At 42.9% G+C, this 12,570-nt stretch overlaps 1 pseudogene; it reads left to right on the plus strand.

The window, feature by feature from the left end:
• The window catches only part of LOC149362456 (uncharacterized), a 30,907-nt pseudogene that overhangs the window by 14,603 nt on the left and 3,734 nt on the right, over positions 1–12,570 (plus strand).

The raw sequence follows: 12,570 nt of genomic DNA on the forward strand, positions 1-12,570 counted from the left end.
AGAGTGGGATTGTTCTGAAGGCCTCGTTTGAGAGAGAACATGACGGCCACTGTTTTTTGAGGAGAGAACTGGAATCCGTTTCTGTCTGCCCATGCTGCTAGTTTATTTATTGTCAATTGTATTTGTCTCTCGCACGTTGATGTGTTGGTTGATGTGCAAGCGATCTGGAGGTCATCAACATAAACTGAGTACATAACTGATTTTGGGATGATTTGGGCTAACGAATTCATTTTTACGACAAAGAGTGTAGTGCTTAAAATGCATCCCTGTGGTACTCCATTCTCCTGAACAAACTTCTTTGAGATGGTTGAGCCTAGGCGGACGTGAAAGGAACGATTGGATAGGAAGTCTTTTATGCAGTTCAACATCCTTCCCCGGATGCCAAGCTCAGCTAAATCGCGAAGGATACCGAACCTCCAAGTGGTGTCGTATGCCTTTTCGAGGTCAAAGAAGACAGCGAGACAGTGTTGTTTGTGTATGAAAGCCTCTCGAACAGTATTTTCGAGGCGAACTAAGTGGTCTGTTGTGGAGCATGCCTTTTTAAATCCGCACTGATGAATGTCAAGGAGTTCCCGAGATTCAAGCACAAAGGTTAGCCGGATATTTAATATGCTTTCAAAAGACTTGGCGAGGCAGCTGGTAAGAGCTATTGGCCGATAACTGCCAGGGGAAGTTGGCTGCTTACCAGGTTTCAGGAATGGCACTATAATTGCTTTTTTCCAAGCTTCCGGAATTTTTCCTACTGTCCAAATTTTGTTAAAAAATTTCAAAAGTACTTCTATTGAAGGTTGTGAAAGATGTGCTAGCATTTCGTAGTGTATTTCATCGGGGCCTGGGGCAGTCTGTTTGCCGGCAGATAAAACTCTGTTTATTTCCTGGATTGTGATTAATCTATTGAAAGGTTCAGTTATGCAACCAGTTGTTGGAAGTCTATTTTTCTCAGCTGTGTTTTTGTATCTTAAAAATGATTCTGTGTAGTGTGTGGAACTGGAAACACGTGAGAAATATTCACCCAGGATGTCTGCTTGTTCTTCTATACTTGTTTGTGTATCAGGTGCTGTAAGAAAAGGAACTGTAAAAGGGGAGAAGTCGCCATTTAATTTACGAACTTGCTCCCACATTTGTTTGCTTGTGATTGAACTGCTTATGGATGATATGTAATTTTTCCAAGAAGCTTTCTCGGCATTACGACGTATGCGTCTTGCATTGGCTCTCGCCTTTTTAAAGTTTATATGGTTCTCGTGTGTGGGGTATCTTCTAAAAATTCCCCAGGCTTTATTTTGCACCTTCTTCGCTTCTCTACATTCCTTGCCATACCACACCTTGTGTTTGTGTCGAACCACCCCAGATGACTGAGGGATAGCCAGGCGTGCCGCAGAAATTATACAGGATGTGATCATTTCATTTAGTTCGTCTACATTAAGGTGATCCGCAAATGTTTTTTCTAGAGAGGCTTTTTCCCGAAACAGCTCCCAATCCGCTATGTGAAGTTTCCAGCGACGTGGTTTGGTTGGGATGATTGATGGTGATGACGACAAGCTGATTACTACTGGTAGATGATCGCTTCCGTACGGGTTGTCAAGGACATCCCATTTAAAATCCATAAAAACAGACGGTGAACTAAAAGATAAGTCTATACAGCTCATTTTTCCCGAGCCTGGAGAACAGTATGTGTTTTTGCCTGTATTGAGCAGGCAGAGATTATTTGCTAGAATAAAATCTTCTAAAATACGACCCCTAGAATCTGTTTGTGTACTTCCCCAAAAATTAGAGTGAGCATTAAAATCACCGACTACCAGATATGGCTCTGGCAGCTGTTGTAAAAGTGTTTCTAAGTCATGAAGTGTTACTGATAGATGTGGCTGTAGATATAGAGAGCATATGGTGATGGTTTTAAAATGGAGGACGGTGACTGCAACAGCTTCATATTTGGTTTTGATCTTGATTTCATGGGTTGCAACACCACTCTGCACAATAATGGCAACACCTCCTGAGAGCCTATTTGCTTGCTCTCGGTCGCACCGAAATACTTGATACTTCTTTAGGATATTCTGGTGTTTTGGACCTAAGTTTGTCTCCTGTAGGCATAAAGCCACAGGGGAAAGTGTATTTAGAAGTTCTTTTATGTCAGAATAATTATTTAGTATTCCACGGCAGTTCCAATGTATAAGGAACGCCATGTTGGATGATTTATGGAAGTGTAGTAAAGAAGTTACGATAGAGGATTTGGGGGTGCCATTACTGGGCTCTTGTCTTTTCTTTTTCGCTCAAGTGAGCTGCGCCGCCGCTGAAGCGGAGGCGAGGTTTGCGTTGTGTCCATCGCCTCGCTAGAGGCTCTGGAGGCCCGCGGGGAACCCACGGGTGTGTGGTTTGCAGGCCTCTCCCGACTGGGGGAAGCCTTGCGGGTAGCCGACTGAGGGGCCGGCAGACTCTTTTTGAGAGGTGGCAGGGCAGCCTTGGCTGCGCCTGCCGGGGACGGGGAAGGCCGTGCCTCAGGCTTTGCCTGGGCATTGGCCGGAAACCGGTGTGGTGTGCCGCCCCTGCGCACCACATCAGCAAAATTTGTTCCTGCAGTGAAGGAGAATGTATTGATGTTGTGTGACAATCGATTACGAGCTTCTTTGAATGAAATGTTTTCTTTTGTTTTGAGTGTAATTATTTCTTTTTCAGTTTTCCATCTTGGGCAGGACCTTGAGTAGGCAGGATGATCTCCTTCACAGTTTGCGCAGCACAGAGCTGCGGCTTCACAGTTTTCAGACACATGTTCATGTGATGCGCATTTTGCGCAGGTTTGTCGACCACGGCAACTCAGCGACCCATGGCCATATCGCTGGCAGTTGAAACATCTTCTCGGGTTTGGGATATAGTGTCGGACTTTGATCTTCAGGTAACCTACTTCAATGTACTCGGGGAGTGTGCTGGAGCTGAAAGTGAGGACGAGATGTTTGGTTGGTAGTTCTTTGTTGTCTTTCCTGATTTTGATACGAAAGACATTTGTGACGTTTTGGTCTTTGAGACCCTCAAGCATTTCATCTTCGGTGAGGTCGAGAAAGTCAAATTCGGATATCACTCCACGGACGGTGTTTAAGGATCGGTGAGCAGTTATTGTAACAGGGATGTCTCCTATTGAAACTATGCTGGACAGTTTGGAATGCTGGTTGCTGTCTTTTATTTCTAGAAGCAGGTCACCGCTAGGCATTTTTGACAACTTGTAGCCCGTGCTCAAAGCATCGGTCAGACTTTTGGACACCATGAATGGCGACAATTTTCTGGCAGTTTTTTCAGTTTCGCTGTGGATGACGTGGTATTTGGGGAAAGTTTGTTTCGTTTTTCGGAAGCACTGGGCTGTGAGGTCTTCGGTCCGCACTCTTTTTGGAGTGCGATCGTTACTTGAAGTAAGGGAAGCCATAAAAATGTGTGTGTTTCGGCCACGGTGCCAGCCACCCACCATGGAGCCCAACAAGGGGACGGGACAGGAACTTGCGAGCAAGTCCTGCCCACGCCAGCTGTACACCTTAACTATAACCTAATATGACTCAACTCAGGGTAGTTGGTCACACACGGTTAACCCTCGCCGCCAGGAAAAAGAGGAAAAAACTAAGAAGGGAGGAGGATACAGGAAAGTTGTAAGAAAGGAAATAGGAAAGTGAAAGATAGAGGGGAGGACAGGAAAAGGCGACTGCCGATTTCCCCCGGTCGGGTCAGGCCGGAGGTGCCGTCTACAGGAAGCTGGGGCCAAAGTGGTGTGTTGCCTCCGCCGAGGGGCCTTAAGGGTCCAAACGCTCGGCATCGGCTCAACCACCAGGATCCCCTTTTCCCCGGACACGGCGATGCCACGCACGGCTAAGCGCGGATGCTCGGGTCCGTGGTGACGCATTGTTCACCATCATCCCCCTGCGGGGATGTCCCTGCGGATGCTCGGGTTAACCCCGTGGTGTCGCCACTCACCAACGTCTGCATGCTGCAGACGCCTCCCTGCGGGGATGGGCTTGCTTTTGTTCACAGTTGCTGTGTATAACATGAAACTTAGTGAAAGTTGGTTTCTTTTTCATGAAAAAGTCTGATGCTTCGTTCCGCACTCTTTTAAGAGAGCGATCGGGTTTGGAAAGGGGGGGAGCCATAAAAAATTGATGTTTTTCGGTCATGGTGCCAGCCACCCACCATGGAGTCCAACAAGGGGACGCGACAGGAACTTGAAAGTCCTGCCCACGCCAGCTGTACACCTTAACTATAACCTAATATGACTCAACTCAGGGTAGTTGGTCACACACGGTTAACCCTCGCCGCCAGGAAAAAGAGGAAAAAAACGAAGAAGAGAGGAGGATACAGGAAAGTTGTAAGAAAGGGAATAGGAAAGTGAAAGATAGAGGGGAGGACAGGAAAAGGCGACTGCCGATTTCCTCCGGTTGGGTCAGGCCGGAGGTGCCGTCTACAGGAAGCTGGGGCCAAAGTGGTGTGTTGCCTCCGCCGAGGGGCCTTAAGGGTCCAAACGCTCGGCATCGGCTCAACCACCAGGATCCCCTTTTCCCCGGACACGGCGATGCCACGCACGGCTAAGCGCGGATGCTCGGGTCCGTGGTGACGCATTGTTCACCATCATCCCCCTGTGGGGATGTCCCTGCGGATGCTCGGGTTAACCCCGTGGTGTCGCCACTCACCAACGTCTGCATGCTGCAGACGCCTCCCTGCGGGGACTGGAACTTGCAGAAGCACAATGAGTCCTTCAACTGGGGCTATTTGATCTTGCAGTGTAATGATCATTTGAATGTTGGATAGTTGTAATTCAGCTCTTGCTGTCTTATTAATATGAGTGGTAGACACCTTTGACCATGCCCCGAAATTTCAACTTTACAATCCAGAGGTATGGACACGTTATAAAAAAAGTGTTTCAAATTGTGCTCCTAGGTATTACATGTTTCGAGAAAAATTTTTACCAGTTTTGGCATTGGCAGAGCAGCAAAGGCGGGTATTAAATTTGAATCAAAATAGTTATTTTACCACACATTCTAAAATTGTCTGCAATTCTAGTTAAAATTTGGGAGTGATATTAGGATGGCAAGATGTTTTTAACATTTCAAATGCGCTTTTTTTGATGCCAAATTTGTCAAAACAATATTGATATTTCTTTTGCTTTACTATAAATTTTTCTTTCTTTTTACCATTCAATTTCAACACTACAGAGAGTCTTGTTTTCTGTTTTACAACTTCTATTTCTTTCCTCTGGTGCACTGATTTTCAGCGTTTCACGAGCACTACAATGAGCCCTATATTTCATCACGTAATGACCACATGTTTAAAGTCTGTGTTCTCGCATGTCATATGTTCATTTTATCCACACACCAGTAACGCCTGGAACTACTTTTTTGCCTTTGTCACTGTGATCGTCAATAACATCGCCTTCAAGAAAGCTGCAACTGATTTGTTCTGTTAATAATTTGTTCTGTTCACCCATTTCTCTAAATAATGCCCTTGAGCCTTGAGAGTGAATAAGTAAGGTGATGGAACGAAATATTTTAACGCATAATTTCTTTAAATTCAAATTGAATTTTCTTTTCGTGCAAAGAGGGAGCAGCCACAAAAAGCTACTGCTGTCAGTGGCTTGACAAAGTGACCCAACAGGTGATGACAAATGCAGTGTATATACCGAAACACTGAATGAAAAGCATGGGCAAGCCGCCATGGTGGCTTAGTAGTTGTGGTGCTCGGCTGCTGACCTGAAAGATGTGGGCCTGATCCCGGTCTTGTTGGCCTCATTTCAATGAAGGTGCAATGCTAGAAGCCTTTTGTACTGTGCGATGTTGGTGCACGTTAAAGAACCCCAAGTGGTCGAAATTATCCACAGCCCACCACTACAGTGTCCCTCATAGTCTGAGTCACTTCGGGACGTACGATAAACTGCATAAAACCATGGTCTCATTCTATGTGGTCGTAAACTGCACACACATACTCATTACAGCATACTGAACAGCAGAACAAAAGCATGTGATCAACTGTCCTATATACTATACAAAAAAGAAGTAGGTGAATGAGCAGCATTATTTAAACACGTGGGGTGAAGCAACAAATCATCCATTTAATTTACACAAAGGGAAGAAAGTTGATATATGGCACCCACCAAGCTAAAGAATAGACAGGCACTCCAACATAATCACCAGTAAACAAAATATATTAAGAGGAAAACGAGGTTTCAGGCAAGTTTGTTTGACACTTCAGATGTAACTGCAGTGCAAACACCCACATTCAAATTAAGGAACACACGCATACATGGATGCTGCAGCAGCTGCATGTGTGTCTAAGAGAGAGATAGAAACAGATTTATTATGATGCAACATGAAGCGCCGTGGATATCTTGTGCCAGGGTCACCAAAGCCATCTGGTCCATATCAGCTTGTCCGATGCTATGGGTAATGCTGTAATTGAAAGTCAGTGGGGTTCAGCTTAACTTAAGGACAGCGCAGTGAGCTATGGAAAGAAAAATGGTAGGTGTAACGTTAAGAGATCGAAAGAGGGCGGAGTGGGTGAGGGAACAAACGCGGGTTAATGACATCCTAGTCGAAATCAACGGGAAGAATTGGGCTTGGGCAGGGCATGTAATGCGAAGGCAAGATAACCGCTGGTCCTTAAGGGTGACGGAGTGGATTCCAAGAGAAAGCAAACGTAGAAGGGGAGCAACAGAAAGTTAGGTGGGCGGATGAGATTAAGAAGTTTGCGGGGATACGGTGCCCGCAACTGTGCACAGGACAGGGTTAATTGGAGAGACATGGGAGAGGCCTTTGCCCTGCAGTGGGCATAGTCAGGCTGATGATGATGATTATGGGGCAGAAAAGAGGGCACGTTCCTGATTAGCATAGGGATGATAGCAAATGGGGCGTGCAGGGGGAAGCTCTGAGACGGTAGACAAAAAAATTGCCAGGGGTGAGGGGTGTATCTTAAGAGGATGCACTGAAGAGAACGAAGTTGGGGAGTGGTGAGAGGTTTGTCAGGAACAGGAAGGCTGCAAAAGAGATCCTCTTATGTTGTCACAAGATTATTTTGTGCCTTCATGCGAATGTGTGTGCTTGTGCTACAGTTGCATCCGAAGTATTTCAGAAGCATTTCTTAGACTTAGAGTTGTTTTAATGCATACAAAGCATTATCATCATTGTTACTGTTATTATTAATTAAACAAAAAACCCTGCAAAGGTGTCGCAGATTAACCCTCTTCACAGATAAGGTCTCTCAATGCACTGATGGTTTGCTGAATAATCCATCATAAAAAGCTGATAATTTCAATCAATATTTCAGGTTTGCAACAAGAATGGCAGTAACACAACACAACACCACTTGCGCACTAAAAAAAACTTTCACCTGCTTTAACATGCATTCTGAGGCTCTCAAAGGGGGATCTGTCCAAGTTAGTGCACTTTTAGGTGAAATATGCCCACTTCATTGCTACCATGGTATCATCATGTTCTTGCAAACATTCCATTCTTTTTGACTGAAGGGTTTCAGGAAAATTCTGTCATATGATTTGATAAGCTTTGATATAGGCCACTATTAAAGGGAAGGCAAAAAATGCATTGAGAACTACTGACAAATTTACCTGTCATTGACCCCATCCCAAATACTAGAAAAATTCCTATTTGAATGCATGAAAAAATTTTTTAACTGTCTCTGTTCTTTTTAATCATCAGGAATGCGATATTACAAGAAGGGGCATTGCATTAATTCTTGACAAATTTGCAGCTGAGCTGTATTCGTCATTTGACAAATTGTTTAACTGCACTTTTTTTCTCAGTGTTCAGAAAATCTTTGATGTGATGAAACATAGGATTTTACCAAGCAAACTGTACCTGCTTGGCTTTTGAGCTCTGTTTTTCACTATCCTCGAGAATTTTTTGTATAGTCGTTCATCATTAAATTAAATAACCAAACTGAACCTGGTGGTAAACTGCCAATATATAGAGGCTGGTAAACTGCTGGATTCTATTTTATCTTCCATACTCTTTAAAAAAATTTAATCACTAGTGACTTCAGCTCGATAACTTCAGATGCTTGGTCTTCCAGTGCATGGACAGCGCAGTTTTGCTCACAGATCAAGTACACTTTGAGACAGCAATGCATTAGTTGCAGGAAAACATAAATTATATGCTTAAATCATTTTCTGACAATGGAATTTCAGCTAACGCACAAAAAAATGATCTCTTTCAGGAATATTTCAAAGGCTAACGATAGAGTGGTATTTTATTTAATTGTGGTTCTCTCTCCTGCAGCTGAAATTCAATGGAATATGTGAACTGAATCAAATATTCTAGCATATTCTCTTATACTATAGTGGTAGCTTAGCTTATTATGGTATTTTTGTGTCACATTACGGAAGATTCTGTGGTTGCTTTAATGTGAAATCCTTGACTCTAGTATCTATGAGAAAAAAAAAATATTAGAACTCAGATATGATACTCTTAGATAAGGTATTACAATATTTGTTTCAACTCCTTCATGTTTTCCATGTGGGCAATAAAGCTTGAAGAATGTTTCAAATGTGTTTTGAATAGCTGTCTTATGTCACCAAGTGTTCGCATTTTCCTGTTTCTAGGTTTTTCCATAGTCTTTTTTACAAACAGACATCATCATTTTTTGCAAACAGACATTACTCATCACCATTTTTAGATATGAAACTTTTCAACAAAATTCACTTCCTATCGAAAGTTGCAGAACCACAAAATACAGCTAGGTACAGGAAGGCAGCACACTGGCATATATGTACCTGACAGCTTTGGTGGATCACACAAAGAGCTCTTTACTGTACCATCTGTGCACAACCTAAGGGGCAGCTGAAGCTGCTGTATTATTCTTCAGTGTTTTGCTGCATTACCACGTGCAGTCTTCTGTCAGTGAAAAAGATGTGTGTGTGCGCGTGCAGGTTAAATGAAAGTGCCTTTCCAAGATGGCATCTTGGGAAAGAACATAAATAAGGTGAGGCTGACAATGTATAATCACGGCACAATAGAATCTATGTCATGAAAAGCAATTCTACTTTATAGCACACTTCTTGCAATATCACACTCTCATTATTGGTACACTAGGATCAGAATGACTAACATTTCAAAAAAGAAAACAAAAATTAATCTGTATTTGTTGTACCTGTAATAATTGTTTCTTGTAGCTTTTGCTTGTTTTGATTCTTTTGCTTCCAGTAGGAGTAATTGCACAGTTTGCCCTTATGTATCTACAATTGTCAGGCTGTTCGTAATCTTTAATTTAATATTGTGTGAATGGAAGAAAAACAGCTAAGAGGTCTGTTACACTGTCAGGCATTCATTCATGCCTTTTCAAAAATGTGTGGGCAGAATGAGTGCAGTACATTTTATTTGTTCTGCTCAGTAAATAACCTGATTTGAAACTTTGCAAGCATTGTTCTGAACATATTGATTTATGATTGATTTATACTGCAATCTGGGCCTTTAAATTCTTTTACAGGGGCTGCTGGCTCTTATTGTACTGTCTGCATTATTTTTTCAGTGAGCACAGGTTCATCTGATGGTATGTTCTTCCATGCTTCACCTTTAATGTGTGCTTTACACAATTTTCTTGCCTAAGCAGCTTTGGTAACAACTAAAGTCAAGAGCTTTCAACCTGACATCGGAACAATAAGCAAATTATTTCTACTTCTATTTAATAAGAAAAGTTCAGCTTTGTGATGACCAAGTAACCATATGACACATGTCCCACATTGCAGTTCTAATCCCTACTGTATCTCTCTGCTTGATGAAAATGCCATCATACCTTTCAATGAAAATTAAGTGGGTCTTGTACTAATATTGCACTTACTTGAAGGAGCTTTAAACCTTTTTTTCTACAGTCATGAAGACAGTAGATAAGCTATAGTTCAGGTGAAATATAATTTGCTTTCACTAGGCAATTGCCATCTGGATTTACATACGTGCAAGGGAAACATCCTAAACTGAGAATTTGACATAGTTGCAGCTGATATGAACTAATATCGCTCAGCCTCAACCAGAAATCTGTTGGCCACAGTTTCAAATTAAGAATCATAGCTGTTTGCTAATTATATGATGCCACACCTTCTCTTGCAAAGCAGCTTCACTGTTCGAGCTGGAACCAAGTGAAACTGTGTAATCAAAACTGAAGTGTCAAATCACCGAGTTTCATGAAAGGTGTGTCTACAAATTTACAATAATGCGAGACGTTTATAGCTCATTATTACTGGATATGCCTTTAAAAAGAAAGGTTGACTGTAGCAAGTATATATTGTTAATTTAATTAAAAGGGGGATGGGAGACGTGAAACACAAGGGTTGAATTGCGACTGCTGGTAGTGTTGAGTACAGGCACACTTCTCGATACCATAAAATTCTGTTGTTTCGCCATCTCAACAGCTGAGCAGGTTTTTCTTTCACTTTAGCTTGTGATGGTATTGCACTGGTGTGGTGTGTTTTTGCTGACATTGCATGTGACTTATTCAATGCTTTCTTTGCTTTTCAGGGGAGTCTGTTTTCCCTTAGCCACCAGTTCCGACTAGGCCATTCCACAGTAAATGGAATTTTACTGGAAACCTGTTTGGCCATATACCAGGAGTTAAAAGCTGACTACCTGAATTCACCAAAAACTGAAGAGCAGTGGAAGAAGATCATTGAGGGGTTCAGTGAAAAATGGCAGTTCCCAAATTGTTGTGGTGCCATGGACGGAAAGCACGTCTGCATCATAAAGCCCAAAAAATCTGGATCTGTTTATTTTAATTACAAAAAATCATTCAGCATCATTTTATTCGCTCTTGTGGACGCAAACTATAAATTCGTTTACTTAGATGTGGGTGCTCCAAGCCCACAAGGGGATGGGGGCATATGGCAAACAACCCCTTTGCGTAAAGCAATTGAAAAGAAAACAGCGGGACTGCCACCTTTAGTAGAAATAGGGCACTCCCCCGTACTGAACATGCCTTCAGTCATCGTAGGAGACGATGCTTTCCCGCTTTCGGAGCATGTAATGAAGCCATACGCCGGGCACACCTTGCCGTTGGAGAAGAGAATCTTCAACCACAGGTAATCATTAAGGATAGTTGCCGGGCCAGTTGGTACATGATCTCACAGTAAAACAGCGCGCTTACACGTCTCGTGTAAGCGCGCTGTTTTACTGTGAGAGCACTGGTAATCAATCAGCCTGTTGTATATCGAATCATTCTGCATACTACTTTGTGCCTCGGCTCTGCATTTTAGAGCTTGTTCTCACTTCTATTGAGATATATTTGAAACTGTGAGCTGTATGCACTACTTTACAACTAAGCTATGATGACTTTCTTGTGCAGGCTGTCAAGAGCACGCCGGGTGGCAGAGAATGCCTTTGGGATCCTTGCAAACCGGTTCAGGTTCCTTCATACAACCATAGAAGCCAAACCTGAACGCATCAGCACGTATGTTTGTGCCGCATGTGCCCTGCACAATTTCTTGGGCACAGACGTGCTGTGCAGTGCAGAATCCGGTGGACCAGTGCCGCAGGAAACATTTTTCCCTGTGCAGCTTGCTCAAGGTAGCCGCCCAAGAGCAGCTGCTTGTGCAGTGTGTGATGCTTTGTGTGGATACTTCAGTGCGCAGGGTGCAGTGCCATGGCAGGACGACATGGTGCATGCAGACGTCAGCAGGCACAGGCATCCTCCGAAGTGACTTTGCAGAGGAGCACTTTAGCTCTTTCTCTGTGCACTCTGTCAGCACAATTGCTGTTATCACCCTGAACTCAAATTATATCAATGTTTTAATTTCAGAAGAGGGTGTTTTAAATCTTGTTAAAACTGGATGTTAAGAAATCACCTCGACCAGATGATATTCCGAATGCCTTTCATAAACAGTATGCAGAGTGGTGTTCCAAGTATTTGCGCGTCCCATTCACTCGATCTTTGAAAGAAGGTGTTTTACCGTGTGATTGGAAAACTGCTAGAATTAAGCCTTTGTATAAAAGTGGAGAGGATGTGTATTGAAAATCATCGCCCTGTTTCATTAACTTCGACAACATGCAAATTATTAGAACATATCATTCATAAGCATTTAACTAATTTCCTCGAGGAGCATAATGTACTAGCAGATGTTCAACATGGGTTCAGACGAGGGTATTCAACATGCACTCAGCTGGTCTAGACGATCCATGATTTTGCAACAGCAATCAACGAAGGAAAACAAACAGATGTTATGTTCATGGACTTTCGAAAAGCTTTCGATAAGGTTTTAAGGCCGAAGCCTTTAATGCCTCATAGTTGTAGGCAGGAGTTGTCGACAGAAATGTCACGCTTTTCAAAAATTGGTCAAAATGGTCATGACGTCACAGTGCGTGAATTTCAAACTGGGCCAATTTTACTTTGGCTAGTAACCATGCAATCAATTAAAGGGATGGTGTGGTGATGCTCCAAGTAATTGGGACTGAGTTTAATCAACTGCTTAATTAACCAATTAGTTTAATTACCCTTTCTAGTCAGACCAGATAAATAAACAAAACTGAGTAGGAAATTGGTCGAGTTGAGGAATGGAACCAGGGTCTCCGGTGCGAGACCAGCACGCTAACCACTCCGCTATGCCAGCTCGAT

This window comes from Amblyomma mixtum, chromosome 2 (genome assembly GCF_055824585.1).
Source record: "Amblyomma mixtum isolate Tamu chromosome 2, ASM5582458v1, whole genome shotgun sequence".
Lineage (NCBI taxonomy): Eukaryota > Metazoa > Arthropoda > Arachnida > Ixodida > Ixodidae > Amblyomma > Amblyomma mixtum.